General features: G+C 38.5%; 1 long non-coding RNA gene across 2 annotated transcripts in view; it reads left to right on the plus strand.

The window, feature by feature from the left end:
* The window catches only part of LOC135200526 (uncharacterized), a 206,034-nt gene that overhangs the window by 80,617 nt on the left and 110,417 nt on the right, over positions 1 to 15,000 (plus strand). The window contains exon 3 of one of the 2 annotated variants that reach the window (XR_010311296.1): positions 7,335 to 8,017. The exons of the other annotated variant lie outside the window; for it this stretch is intronic. This is a non-coding gene — a long non-coding RNA (uncharacterized LOC135200526). Of the gene's footprint in view, positions 1 to 7,334; positions 8,018 to 15,000 lie in introns of those variants that run through there. 2 annotated transcript variants of the gene reach the window in all.

Consider the following 15,000-nt stretch of genomic DNA (forward strand, 5'->3'; position numbering starts at 1 on the left):
TTTTTATCATATGTAACTAGAAACCTGTTTCACAAAAGTCGTATTTCCCAGGTTTTATAGTTTCTTATTTGAAGCCTGTCCCTTAAAAGACAGAGTTTCTAGGTTTTCAGTGATCCCTCTTTGAAAACTTCCTCGTAAAAGACCCTTAATCGCACCTTGGCTGAGACCTGTTTCTTAAAAGACAATTCCCTGGTTTTGTTGTTCCTTGCGCGAAAATTTCACGAAAGACAGATTCACAATTTTTATCTCTTCTGCACTGAAACCTGTTCCCTATAAGTTTCCCCTGGCTTTGGTGTGCTTATTTGAAAACTATCACCTAAAAGACAGTTGTCCCAGAGTTCTTATTATTCCATGGTTGCAATCTTCTTCGTAACTTACTTAAAACTCGTTTCAGAAAAGATGCATTTTATATTGCCTTCCATGTAACCTTAAAAGACTGCTTTCCAGGAATTTTTATTGCGGCTGGTTTGAAACCTATATCTAAATGGATAGTTTCTAAATCTTTTTTTTTATCGCTCGTTGTAGGAAACCTGTTGCATAGAAGGCGTCATTCCACTAGCCTCTACCGGAATTCTTTTTTCTTTTGCAAGGCTTTTCATGCCGATGAGGAAAAGGAGTAGAAATAGATTAAACTCAGCTATGCAGCTCCCTTCCATCAAATAAAGACTTTGGCTTTGGGTTTCTGTCAGGAGTTTGCCTATACGTTATAAATGTGAAGGTGATCACAATTCGTAATTTCTCATTGAAGTCAAATCATCTGTAATCTCTACGGAGCTGAATACAATCTCCTTCCGTAATCTTTACAATCACGTCAAATGATCGCAGGACGTCTTGGACTTGAATGGAATCTTCCTTCTCATCTTATCTATTCAATCAAGTCAAATCATCTATCGCCACCCCCCTCCCCCACCCCCCCCCCCATCCCCCACCCAATACCTCCCCAGTCCATCGGAGCCCTCCAAGAGCTATTTTAAAATGGTCTCAGAAGCCGGAAGGGAGTGATTGGGACTTCGAGTATTTAAAGCAACGCCGGTCTGAACGACACGGCCATCAAAGGGAAGGTTGAATTTTCGCCGGAACACCGAAATTAGGCTGTCAGGAGAGAGATAGAGAGACAGGGAGGGATGCATTACCATCTTCAACGAAGCAAGGATTAAGAGAGAGAGAAAGAGAAAAAGTGGTGTTTTCGTGGCTATAGGTAGTGAATAAGTTACTTAATTTCCTGCTCCTGTCTAATGGACTGGTTTTTTATGTTCTTTGGTCATCCTCGTATCGGACAGGATGAGTATCTGAATAATGATTTAGAGAATGTGCATTTTTTTTTATCTGGACCGAAGGTCATTTACACAGTATAGAATGAATGTTTGTGGCGTACTCCAAAAATTAATTCAGCAGTAAATTTTGTTATTTTGCGTGAAAGGTAGAAACTGCAATTATAAGAGTTTATTTTTTCACATAATATAAATGATTACTTATGTATTGTGAATTTCTTCTAGGAGATATAACGGATAATTTAGCTCACCTTTGGATAGGAATAAGCATGACTAATGAATGTGACACTCCGAATTGTGGAATTTGTTTTTCAGTTGTCACCGTAATAACTCAAGAAAAATGTCCCACTCAAGAATGATGTGATAGAAAGCAGGCCACCACGAGCAAAAATGATAAAAACTAATTTTTTTTTTTTTTTATTGATCATTGTGTTGTCTGAAATGTCTTGAAAATGTATGCCGTGTCGAGATTATATGCGAAACTTAAAATCCGTCCATCATTCCATATGATACGGAAGCAGAACAGAACTATAGTATAACATTGATATGAGTTTACTCTTGCACATAATTGACGTAATTTACTCGTGTTCTCTAGTGAATTACGAGCGTTACTTAAGTACCACACACACACACACTTGGCTTTCATAAGACAAGATCATGCGCTATTCAAGGGCCGAGTGCTATATATATATATATATATATATATATATATATATATATGATATATATATATATATATATATATATTATATATATATATATATATATATACACGCCAAATCTACATTGTTCCGAAGTGTTATTTTCACACGTAATTCTTTGCTTCTCACTCTTCTAAATGTGTTTGTCCATGCCGTGACTAATCCTATATATATGAGATATCTAATTTCGCCTTCAGTATGTAAGTTTCTTGATGATTGATGGCACTGTAAAATAATTCAATCGTTACTAAGATTGCGGTTGTTCAAGGTTGCAATGTAAATGGGCTGATTTCTATCGGTGCTTGTCACGTCAAGGTAAAACAAGATGAGTACAGGATTTTCTGTATATTTTTATGTAACGCTTCTGGTTAAGTCCTAGATGTGAGAATGTGTGGCACCGTGAACAAGGTCGTGAACACAGTAGCAGATACTCCGAATTTTCATCTTATATGTCACCTCACGTGGTGTCCTGTAGGCATTACTTAAAGGTCGTTGTAGCGTCCCTTCGGCCCCCAGCTGCAACCTCTCTCGTTTCTTTTGCCGTACCTCCGTTCATATTCTTTTTCTTCCATCTGCGAGGTTTTCCTCCTGTTGACACCTTTAAACCCTTCTTACTATCGATTTCCCTTCAGCGCTGGATGACCTCATGGGTCACAGCGCTTGGGCTTTTTTCTACATCCTATATTCTATTTTATACTTTAAATTCTTTGTGACGGAATTTTATGTTAATCGTTGTACTGTTATCCTGAAGTTAAGAACATATCACGTGCCAATTATGAATAGCCTAAATGGGCACTGGTATCACTTTTGAACAAAGTCTGTGGTTATAAGTTTAGAGCTGGAATAACTTGATCGTGCTTAGGCTGTAGTCTCTGTAGTCTCAGAAAATAATTTGTGAAGGAAAAAGAATAGATCATAACTTTAAATATCAATTTTATTGTCATCTAGATAGGGTATGTTTTATCTTAGATGTTTGTTACCAATGCTATTAAAATGGTGTGCGATTAGAATAAGGTATGAAGGAATTTGGATGATTTCGGATGCACACACTCTCTCTCTCTCTCTCTCTCTCTCTCTCTCTCTCTAGCAACGGATGTGGGTTGATTTTGATTGATTGTTACAATTTGCAGTATTCTTTTTAATTACAAATTCAAGGATAGCTTTGATTGGAGCTGTAATTTTACAGAAGTCGTAATTACAGGATTTATGGGGTTCGATTATATTTTTAACATTTGCCGGAAGTTGATTGATATCGTAAGTTATTTTTCTTCATAAAAAAGGACATGAAAATTTATTACATATGATAGCTGCTGATAATTGGATTCGGGTTGCATGCTTCCAGTGGTTATAGAGATATACTCTCTCTCCTCTCTCTCTCTCTCTCTCTCTTCCCTTTCTCTCTCTCGCTCTCTCTCTCTCTCTCTTCTCTTGCTCTCTCTCCTCTCTCACTCAAGTACGAATATAATTCACTTATTATTTCAGGCATATTCCTTATTTTTCATCAAGATATTTTCTATTTAAGTTTGGTCAGAATGTTTATTAAGTTGCATGTTCCTGGGCCCTAGAATACAAATATATATATATAGGTATATATATATATATATATAATATATATATATAATATAATAATATATATATGTGTGTGTGTGTGTGTGTGTGTGTGTGTGTGTATATATATATAATATATATCTATACATACATACATACATGTAATATATGTATATATATTATAAACATATACTACATATAGATATGTGAGTATGTATATCTATATATCTATAAACAGAGACACAAACACGTGTGTGTGTGTGTGTGTGTGTGTGGTGAGAGAGAGAGAGAGAGAGAGAGAGAGAGAGAGAGAGAGGAGAGAGAGGACCATCCTTCGCGTCGTTTATCAGTTTATATCTTGGAGTTGATGCCTCTTTAAACAAGATTGATACATTACATTGTTTATTATGTGCTGTATGATTTAAATTGAAATGAGAAGTGAATCCATTCATACTTTACTAAAATTACACTTATTTGCCTTAACCAACACTGCATCTTGTTAATACTCCGGTGAAACAGTTGCGTAATTTGTGGCTTCTTAACTCGTCGCCCCTTGTTGCATTTGGATATTAATCTTCGAACCGTGGATGAAGTCCATTGCAGAAATCTTCCCTAATCAGGTGCTGGGTCCAAAGAACAAACAGCACAGCAGCGCTCACTGCTCCATTCGCACTTGAAAAGTTAAGTATATCTAAGTTTTACCAGAACACTGAGCTGATTAACAGCTCTCCTAGGGCTGGCCCGAAGGATTAGATATTTTTACGTGGCTAGGAACCAATTGGTTACCTAGCAACGGGACCTACAGCTTATTGTGGGATCCGAACCACACTTATTCGAGAAATGAATTTCTATCACTAGAAATAAATTCCTCTGGTTCCACGTTGGCCGAGCCGAGAATCGAATTTCTGACCGCCTGATTGGTAGCCGAGCGCGAAATGCACTCGTCCAACGAGGAACTCACTCGTACTTGAACCGCCGTTCAGTTGGACGTACCCTCGAGCAGAAAACAAAGCTCTCTGCTAAAGTCATCTTTCGATAAATAGGCTATACTTTTACATGACCGAACTAAGGCGACGAATTCATTATTTTCCGAGTGATTCTGTTTCTTAATTGATCATCAGCCCTCCTCCTCCCAGGGATTTTCGGTGAAGATAATAGGAGCCGTACGTCGACTGGCGTTGGATGTGCGGCTTACCCCCCATGGTCACACCACTCGGATGCGTCAATCCACCTCCTCCGCCGCCGCCGAGATCTTGCGGCTCTCGTTCTCCAGAGAGAAAGAGAGAGAGAGAGAGACAAGATCGCAAAGATGATGCGTTTTTAACGTTTGAGAATGAAAAAGAACGATAACAATGCGAACAGGTTTTGTAGACGAGGAGGGCTCCATCAAACTGTAGATTAAGACCCGAGTTACAAAACTCCTAACAGCACTAAACAATGTTAAACGTACCAAAAACAATCGACAAACAGCTATTAGAACGGTAGTTTGGTGGAGCCCTCGGGCAGGGCGGCCTCTTTGATGTGGGGACCGGCGTTGCCTTGTGCCGCGGTGGTCTTGCGGTCGAGGGAGATATGTGCGTGCGTGCGTGCGCGCGCGTATATGCGCAAGTTAAGTGGTTATGTTGATTAGTGTGAATGCGAACCTACGTATGCATAGGTTTCAGTATGCATAATGAGTCTGCGTTTATGTGCTTGCAGATGGGAGTTTGCACCGTAAGGTCCTGCATAAGGGATCATATATTCATATATTATAATATCTTTAATAATATTAATATTATATAGATATATATATATATTATATATATATATATATATTATATATATTAGTTAATTATTGCCTGAAGTTTAAGAAAAACAACTTTTTTTTTTATTAGTCTGGCTTGAATTCGCAATCATTTGAAATAGATGTCACGATGGGTATTTCAGCTCCTTTGACGCGGTTTTACCTTTGGTCAAAACGCAGTGCCGGCTTCATAATACATGCATTGCAGAGATATTTCACGTAGTAATTACCATTGCAACATATAAGAAGTGTACATTTCCTACACATATATACATTACGAAATGTGAATCGCGAATGAGGAATATGCGAAATTGTCTGTTTTGTTGTTATTAATTTTTTTTATAATTAAAATTGATTCATTTATTCAGATTACTGTTTTAGGAATTTTTTGAGCCATTATATGAAATTGCGAGTGATCTAACTTTAGCACTGGGAATATTCAAGTGTTTATAGCAAGCAATTAGAAGGTTCGCAATTGGAAGGTTAGTTCCCACAAATGACCTCCCTGTGAAGCCGTTTATCGATTATCTTAAAGATAGTATACTCCCATGGAGATGCCACTTGGAAGACCCATACCTCCAAAAATATATTTCTATGGTGAATGCCGTCGAAGTCCTTAACGAAGAACGCCATTTATGAGACTCATATGGGAGAAGCTTGGAGGGTGCCTTTTGGAAGACCTGTAACCAAGGGCCAGAAGACGGTGGAGGTGCCCTTTGGAACATCCCTTCTCTCGCCATCCTGAGGATTTAGAGGGGCGCTTAAAGAAACTTTTTTTTTTTTTTTTTCCCGGGAGGACGACGCGCTTTATATTCTGTATTCGATGTAAAACAAGAGAGCGAGTTATAAACAAAAGCTAAATGCTTATGAAAAACTCCGTCTGTTCTTCTGTTTACTGAATAATGAAAAAGACGCTTTAGAACACAAACGCTTATTCAAGATAATGTTTTCAGCGATATTCAGAACCATACATTGTAGAAAATGAATAATTGAGGCCATTTCAGGAAGCTATGCACTTTTACACCATTTAGAATTCCAGTAATTCTGTTCCGTCAGTTCCTTCATTCGTTATTTATGCTGAGTATTTTCTATTAGCAACCGTTTTCTTTGGGATGCCATACATTATGCACCGCGCTACATTATACAACAATATTGCTCTATTAATGCCGAGGGAAATGATGGCTGGTGGGTTTTTCGTTTTGCCTTTTTAACGCAACACAACCACATGTCGTCACGTTTTTCGGGAAAGAGCGCTTCTTATTTTCTTCAAGTTTGAACTGTTGCAAGTGACAAGGTGCAGGACGGAAAGACTTAATTACGTTTGGTAAACCTTTGGGCAGTAATTTCTTTTAAAGTAGCTGTCGATCATTTAATCAGAAGGGGGCGAAGTATGTGCATATTTTAACCTACAAACAAGCATTGTGCTTACTTAATGCTATTAATGAAGCATTTTGGTGTCATAACTTGAAGATCTGGAAGGCCATTTGTTTCGTTCCACGTATACGAAAATCATGGCGTTGATTATTAGTGTAATTTTTGCAGTAATTTTCTAACATCCGATATTTGTAAGGTTTTTGTTTTTTGTTTAAGGTTAATTAGTAGAGAATTACTCAAAATGTACATAATTCTTATACATCAAAATACAAATGCGTCGAGTAATTGTGAAATGAAAAATAATTATCAAAATGACTTTGCTGCGGTTCATTTGTAAAGATGCATTTTGTATTTTAACAGCCTCTTTCGTAAATCCAAAAGAAGCTTCAGTTTTTATTTCTTTCGTAAATCCAAAAGAAGCTTCAGTTTTTATTTCTCTTCCCAGCAATAATCACTAATCGTATTGAACATGAAGAATTTAGCTTTGCAGAATCACGGTTATTGGCCTTCTTTTACCCTGGGGAGAGTAAACTATAATTGCAGCTTCCAAATACGCATTTCATAAAACTCATTATTTTACAAAGTTCCTTAACCTTATGAATAAAGAGGGAGTTGATTTTCACATTCCAGCGCAATAAATGAAGCTTTTTTTTTCAGTCTGTGGACGTCTGGTAGTTAGTAAGTGAAGACTTTGAGAGTCATTGGACGCCAGTGGTCCTGTGGAAGCCGAATGAAATGAAAGACAAACGAACTGACCTCCTCCAGGCGCTCCTTTAGTACCCCCCACCATCGTCACGCCCTTGTAAGACAACCTAGGATGTCGGTGGGTGAATGATAATTAGCACCATTACCACCGCCCTTATGCCGCCCCTTTTAGCTAAATGTGAAACATGGATCAAAAAATGACTCGTACGTCCCAGCAGCCCTTTTCTCCGCCTCCTCCTCTTCTCCTCCTCCTCCTCCTCCTCCTCCTCCTACTCCCTTTTCTTGCGTCCCTTCTTTTCTTGGTGTAGCAGCGGCAGCAGGACACTCGGCTTGGGATCTGCCAAGTCCAGGTATTCCATTGCTCGTCCATGTTCTCTTCGCCCTTATCGACGAGTAATCTGTTTTATAGCTTTGTTTCGTTCCCTGCTTCTGATGAGGCCTACCTTCCCTTCCCTCTCCCCCTCCTCCCCCCCCCCTCTCCAAGGAACCCCCACACAGCGTACCAAAGGGCCTTTCGTATCCTCCCCCGTCTGCTCCCCTCCCCACCCCTTCATACATCAGAAGGAGGGATCAAGAAAAGGTTTGCCATTATCCTGCGCATCCTCTTGTCCTTTTTTCCACTGGGAATTTTTAGACACTTTCAGACGTTTTTAGACATTCTCCATCCCTGCTCCCAAGGGTCTAAGACCCATGAGTCTCGCGAAAGGGGTCCCTCCCCCACAAACAACAAAGAACGTGACAAACAATGACTAACAATGAAGGTAGCGAACAAGGACAGGGAAACAATGAGTGTGGCGTTAGAGATTTGGGCTCGAGTGAACCTAAATGGTCAGTCGGAGAGTCTTTGCTGCCTTCATCTCCGTAATGAATAGCATCACCTAAACACCACAACCAGCTCTCTCTCTCTCTCTCTCTCTCTCTCTCTCTCTCTCTCTCTCTCTCTCTTTGTGGGATTTTCGCTCTTGTTGCTGTTTGTGAATTAACTCTTTCATGGCTGCGTATATACCGCTCAAGCGTATATATGTATGCTTCGTAAGATATACAGGTGGGTGTCAACACCAATGTTTGTTTATGCAGTAAAATCGTATGTAATTTTTATGCAGTGGCGAAATGTCGGATCATTAGGCTCGAAGCCGGAAATACGATGTTATACTTGTAAGTCTGTGAAGGCTGCATTTAATATATACGAGTATGTACACGTAGGGAGATAGATATATAATACTGTGCACTTTCCTCCTGTTATCAATACTGATTCATTTGTATAGACGTAAATGTGAGTAAGGAGATTGCACGGTTTATAGAAACTTGACATTTCGTAGTATGTTGGGAAAGGTGTATGGTGAAATCTTTCCTTGAAAAAAGTAAGATAGAGAAGCATAGACAAGTCAGCTGATTTGGGAATCGGGCGTTTGCTACGAGACAGTTCTGTGACGAGTTTGAGAGTGAAGATAAAAATCTGTTTCTGGAAACATGGATGTAAGAAAAATGTATGACAGAACTGTTAGATGCAATGTAGATGCAATGTAGAGAGTGAGGATCGTGTATGGAATTGAAGGGAATTTGTCGGGAGAAACGAAGAAGTAAAATTCATGTCAGAATAAGTAGATAGTTATAGTGATTAGTTAACATTTGTATAAATGGTTGATGATTGAAGGTGAATAGTTTTTGGTAATAGTGAAGTTACAGAGACTAGTGAAAGAATGAAGGTGTTTACAAATTAGAATGTAGAAGGATTATGTTAGCCAGAATAAGGCTATAAGGGCGATGGAGCAGTGAAGGCTAGTAATAATGGTAGAAGAATTAACTGCAACGTATTTTGATGGGCTAGTAGAAGAGAGTGATGTAAGAAAAGTTCAGAAGGGGTGTTTAATTATGCGAACATAACATAAATCTAAGAAACTACAGAGATGAATTGTTTTGAAATTATATGTGGAGCCTGAAAAGTTGAAAGGGGAGACATGTACCAAAACACGCAGGTTATAATATAACATGGACATGGGTGTTGGGAGGTTGTTTAGTTGTTGAAAACTTGTATGATTCGGAAGTGGTGCCCAGGAAGAAGGAGAGGGAGCCCGAGAAAATGTTGGTGAGGATGATTCAGAGGTCCCAAGTCTTAATATTTGCAGGCTTATGAATTGACTGATGATGTGAAAGCTTTCTAAACGGGAATTACATCCTTGAAATTGCCATCAAAGAGTAAACGTGACGCTGACTGTTGCATTGTTTTTCACACTAACCACCTACTTCATGGGGAAATTGATTCCGGTTACATATATTTATGTATATATGTGTGTGTGTATTTGTATATAAGTAAATCCACGATGAGGTTAGTTGTTATTGACAACAATAAGCTAAATGCTGTTATTACAGCAAAAGCACCCCTTTTGCAGCGGTTAATCGCATCACTCACAAGAAGCCAATTGGTTGTGTCTGTGCTTGAGAAGAGCAGCATATGGTTGAGTAAGATTAATTTCGGGTAACGCGTCTAATTGGCCCGTTAAGGTCTGTTACCAGCCGCTGCTCTCCTTAACCATTCGTTATCATGGCGAGTAGGTTCATTGTCGAAGAGGCTCGTTTATTATTGATTTATAAGTCTATAAAAAGTTGTGCCACAAATTAGATGCTTTTAGCGTGTGGGGATGCTTGTGTGATTTTTTAAATGATTAAGAAACTCTAGTATTTTTTATTTCTATTTTAAGTTTGGAACAGTTTCTCACGTGGATGTGCTTTTCTGTCATTTCAACCAAGGATTTTTGACACCTCGAACAGTTTTACTCCACATTAGGGATTATGATTCTCGGTGGATACTGAGTTAAATTTGCTGAGAGGAAACATTTTAATCAAGAATGTAATTGTTCTTTTAAAAAATAAATTAGAAGCACAAAGGATGTATATTAAATATAGATATACAAGCAATATTTACAAGTATGTAACCAAAGAATTTTTAAACTATATGTTTTGATTTTGATTTATATTGATTTTGAAACAAAATGTTATTTAAGTTTATATTTATAATTTTTGTATAACAGAATTATCCAAATAATGTAAATTATTGGTGTATAATTGTATTTTTGTAATAAAAGAAAGAAAAAAAAAATCTAGAACTGGAAACGCTGGTTTTGTTGAACTTGTGATTATCGATTTTGTCATTACATAGCCATTTCTTGTACTGGCGCATTTATTATGGGTAATTCGTGTTCTCTCTCTCTCTCTCTCTCTCTCTCTCTCTCTCTCTCTCTCTCTCTCTCTGAAATAAAAGTCCCAAATTCATAATTAAAACTTTTACAAACTAGCTTGTATCTGCATGTATGTATTTATGTTTACATATTTTTATCACAAGTAGGTAAAGTTCATCAGCGAATTTGTAACTGCGGTGGGGGATGTATTCATGTTGATAAATTATTATCCATTATAGCCTAATCCTAAGTTCACTTCTGGCCGATCTGATTTATATGAGGTAAGAGGCAAGTGATCAATGACAGTTTGCGTCATTACGAGCAATATTTGGTCATTAATGTCCTTACGACAGCTTGGGTCTGTACTGTTATGCAGCACACATGCTGTGATTTCGTGAGGTTTTAATCTCAAATTCATAAATGGGTGAGGTATGATCAGCAAAGAAAAATGTTTACCTGAAGGCTTTTTGATCAGTCATGTTTGGGTTTTTCGAGTTGTTCTGTAATTAAAAGGAAGACCCATATATAAAACAGTTAGGCTTCTTGTATATTACACTTTGCAAAGTACGTGTAAAGAAATTGATATTTCCTATTCGATTAATGAAAGGTAATGTCTTAGGAGTAACGCCTATCTCTCTATCAATGAAAATGTACCCTGAGACGGTAACAGTCTTGACTCTCTCTCTTTCTCTCTCCGAACAGTCTTTTATGTGTACTTTGTGTGGGAGGGGGTATACTGGGGCAGTCTCCGCTTTGTTTTTAAATATTAGTAGTCTATTCATTTTGGTGGGATGGTGTCGCTCTGCTGAAAGATCTTTTTTTTAGACCTCTCTGCAGAGGTCCGTTTGCTTTGTTTCTTCTGCAGACGGACTCTGTTTGTTGCTCCGTTCTGTGCAACTGGATTTTTACTGAGTATTGTTAGCTGGACAAACAATTTATTTTAATTAGAATGAAAGTGGAAGTAGGTTTAAATTAGGTTTTAGAATTTAATTGCTCTGTGAAATTAGTAATCATTCATTTGACACGTTTCACTGAGTACACACTAATACAACCACCACCACCACCACACACACACACACTATATATATATATATATATATATATATATATATATATATATATATATATATATAACATATATTTATATACATATATATTGGACACAAAATATTCATATATATTAGACACATAAATAATTGTACATTGACAAGTAAGCGTCACTTGCTAGCATATTTATCCTGGAAGACTATCAAAGTTTTAAAAATTGATCCACCCGCTGGCAGATTTATTATATAATGTCAACTGTTCTGTGATTATGTGATTTTAAATCTAGTAAACTCTTGCTAGATATCATGGTATAGATATCATGGCAATTTTCAAGTTCTTCTCCGATGTTTCTGGAAATTTGCCAGACGACCTTCTTTCACTCATGCTTGACTGTAAGCTCTTTTCTTGTCTCATTATTGCAGCATCTTATGTCGAAATTCACGTGTGAGTGTGGCATGAATGCGGAATGTAACCTGTATAATAATGCATGATTGACTGTGTATATATATATACTTGTATGCATCTTATGAGAACGTGCAAATGAGCTCCTCACATTCACATTTATATCAGAATTACGCTCAATGACGGGAATTCGAGAGAGGTAAGGAGGATTCACGACTGCAAGTCCCTACTTATCTCCCTAAACCCCCCTTCCCCTGCCCACCTACTCGTACTCCCCCCTGCTGCCCCTTATCCAACACCATCGCCAATAGTCCCACGGGGTCCACCGTGGGCTTCTCATGTTGGGGCTTGAGGTTTTCGGGAGTGGGTAGGGAAGGATGGAGGCCAACCCGGATATTATGAAGCATTGTATCCTATGCATTCATGATGAGCTCCTGCCACTGATGATTGTTGCTTTATCCCTAATGCGGAATCGGTCGCCTTTCCATCATCACCAGGCTTTGGGTAACTGCGCCTGGGATGTGACAGCGCTGGATAACCTGCGTTTAACCATCAAGTGTTTTCGACTCGTTTCGAGCGTCTTTTGATAAATACAAACACCAAAGGTTGTAAAGTGTCTTCCGCTTTGTACCTGGAGCTTCTGGCCCTAGAGGGGCCGATCGAATATACCCATGGTTGGTTCTTCGCGGATGAGTCAGCCGGGAGGAACATGGATGAAGCCTTCCAAGGGGGATGTTCGTCTAAGTACCCAATGTTAACAAACTCCCACAACCCTAAAGAAGGCTGAAGGGTAAATCATTAATTACCGTAATTACAGTTGAGCCTGGTAATTATGCGCGGGAAATTATAGGTGATGTAAATGGGCCTACGACAGATGACTGAACTAATGCATGTTGTAAGTAAAAAAAAAAATGTTGGAACCTCGTAGCCCATATGGTGGTCAGTTGGTGTACAGTTCCTCTGGATTACTTAATGAGTCCATGATTTACTGGGACCCATATGATTTGAATACGGCCCTTCTCGATCACTCGTTGGCATAGCTACACAGCATGGTCATTACTTGCATAATCAGACCTCCACTACCCCTGAGAGTGCCCAAAACACTCGAAGGATCTTGGGCGAAACGATATAGGACTGATTGCTTTCTCCGTCATCATCATGACCCTCATTGATTGTAGACAGACTCGTCCTCGGTCAGATTTTAGTGTTGTTGTGCAGCATAGAAATCAGCTGATTAGTTAATATTTTAGAAAATCGGTTGTTTCATTTCGTTTTTTTATGTAAATAGTCATTGTTTCATTTTGTATATTTAACTGTCAGTTCAAATTAAGTCTTGCTTAATAACCAGATACTCATGTACGGATTTTCTTCTTTGGTACATCATCGTATGACGCGTGGGAATGAGAGAGATTGTACACTATCAGCGTCATAGTAGCCGAGCTGAATTTCTGATAAATATGTTATATGTTATTAATAGCTTTCTTAGTCAAAATTACTTCTTTGTTGATTCAGCTGCGTTAATTGCCTGAAGAACTGACAGATTCTTATACAGCAAAAAACACCATAAACCTCGTTTTCGATATTTGCTACTTAGTGATGGGCGTGATTTTCAGTTCTGGATACCTCGTACCAATGACGTGTTAACAAAAGTGTGAATGATATAAACTGAGGGAACGTTAAAGTATGCTAAAGGTAATTGCAGATTTGGAGAAAAATACCGGCATGAATAGTCAGAGACCTGGGACTGAAATTGTTGATAAAACATAGTAAGCATCTGAAGAATGTCTATAAAAGTCACGACAGTTCCCTAAGTCCGATTAGGAACAATAATGATAATGATATTGAGGATAAAATACGATCCTTAGGTTTTGGTTTATTATTAAAAATACTAAGGTTTACTAGAACTATCGTCCTCATCGTCAGTTGGACAGTAGGACTCGTAAAGCATAATAGGTTTTAAGTATATTTCTAACTGTATTACGTGACTTATTACACAAGATAAGGGTCTCATTTTATCCTCAAGAACGTGACTGTTCTTCGTAAGTGTTCATTGATAGTAATGATAAATTCTACTCTGAAATGCATCGGCCATTCTTTTGAGTAACCTACCTATCGTGTGTGACACACGTTCGAGCACTCATCATGGAAGAGCGAGACGGGAGTGAAGGAAAATCCGTCTTTTTCCACCTTTTCAGACTTGGCCGTAAATTTCTTCACGGAGCGTCGTTGTTATCGTTTCCCTGCGAGCGCCTGTGATCCAAATTCGGGCGGTCATTTATTACGAATGTAAAATTGCGGTCGTGGAACTTATTAAGCACACACCGGATGGCTCTGTAGATCATTAGTTAAAGGGCCAGAGAAGCCGGGTCTCCATTTGTCACTGGGACTCCTCGGAGGGGGGCTGGCCTGTAATGGACACTATTTCGGGCGTCGGAAGAACATGGAAAGTAGCTCGTCTAATTGAAGACCCAGTCCGGCCAAGGGGATGTGCTTTTGATGGAGACGATATTTTCGAGATTTTATTTCAACCCCCTTCTCTCTCTCTCTCTCCCCTGGAAAAAGATGGATCACTTTCACCAGTAATACAGAGGAGTCCTGAAGAACAGAACCAGTATACCAATTTTGCTGAAAACACATAAGTAGTGCACGGTGCACAAACTATTCTGGTATTAATATTAAAATTATGATATTAATAGTAATAAAAATATTTATGATTAATATTACTAAGTGTGCAAGTACTATCAAAAGACATGAGGGTCTTCCTATCCCTAGGGACGTTTCATTCTGCGCCTAATCTCGGACCGAGGTATCTGCATTTTGCATAATTATGTATAGGTCACTGGGCTGCATGAACGCAAGACTAAACGTGGACTTTATTACTGAGTGACTAACATTACTTTACACACACACACACACACACACACACACACACACACACACACACACACACAAAATATGTGATTGAATATTGTGTTGCTGGTGGACCTCCCATA

The sequence above is a fragment of the Macrobrachium nipponense genome, chromosome 27 (assembly GCF_015104395.2).
Source record: "Macrobrachium nipponense isolate FS-2020 chromosome 27, ASM1510439v2, whole genome shotgun sequence".
NCBI classification, from domain to species: Eukaryota; Metazoa; Arthropoda; class Malacostraca; order Decapoda; family Palaemonidae; genus Macrobrachium; species Macrobrachium nipponense.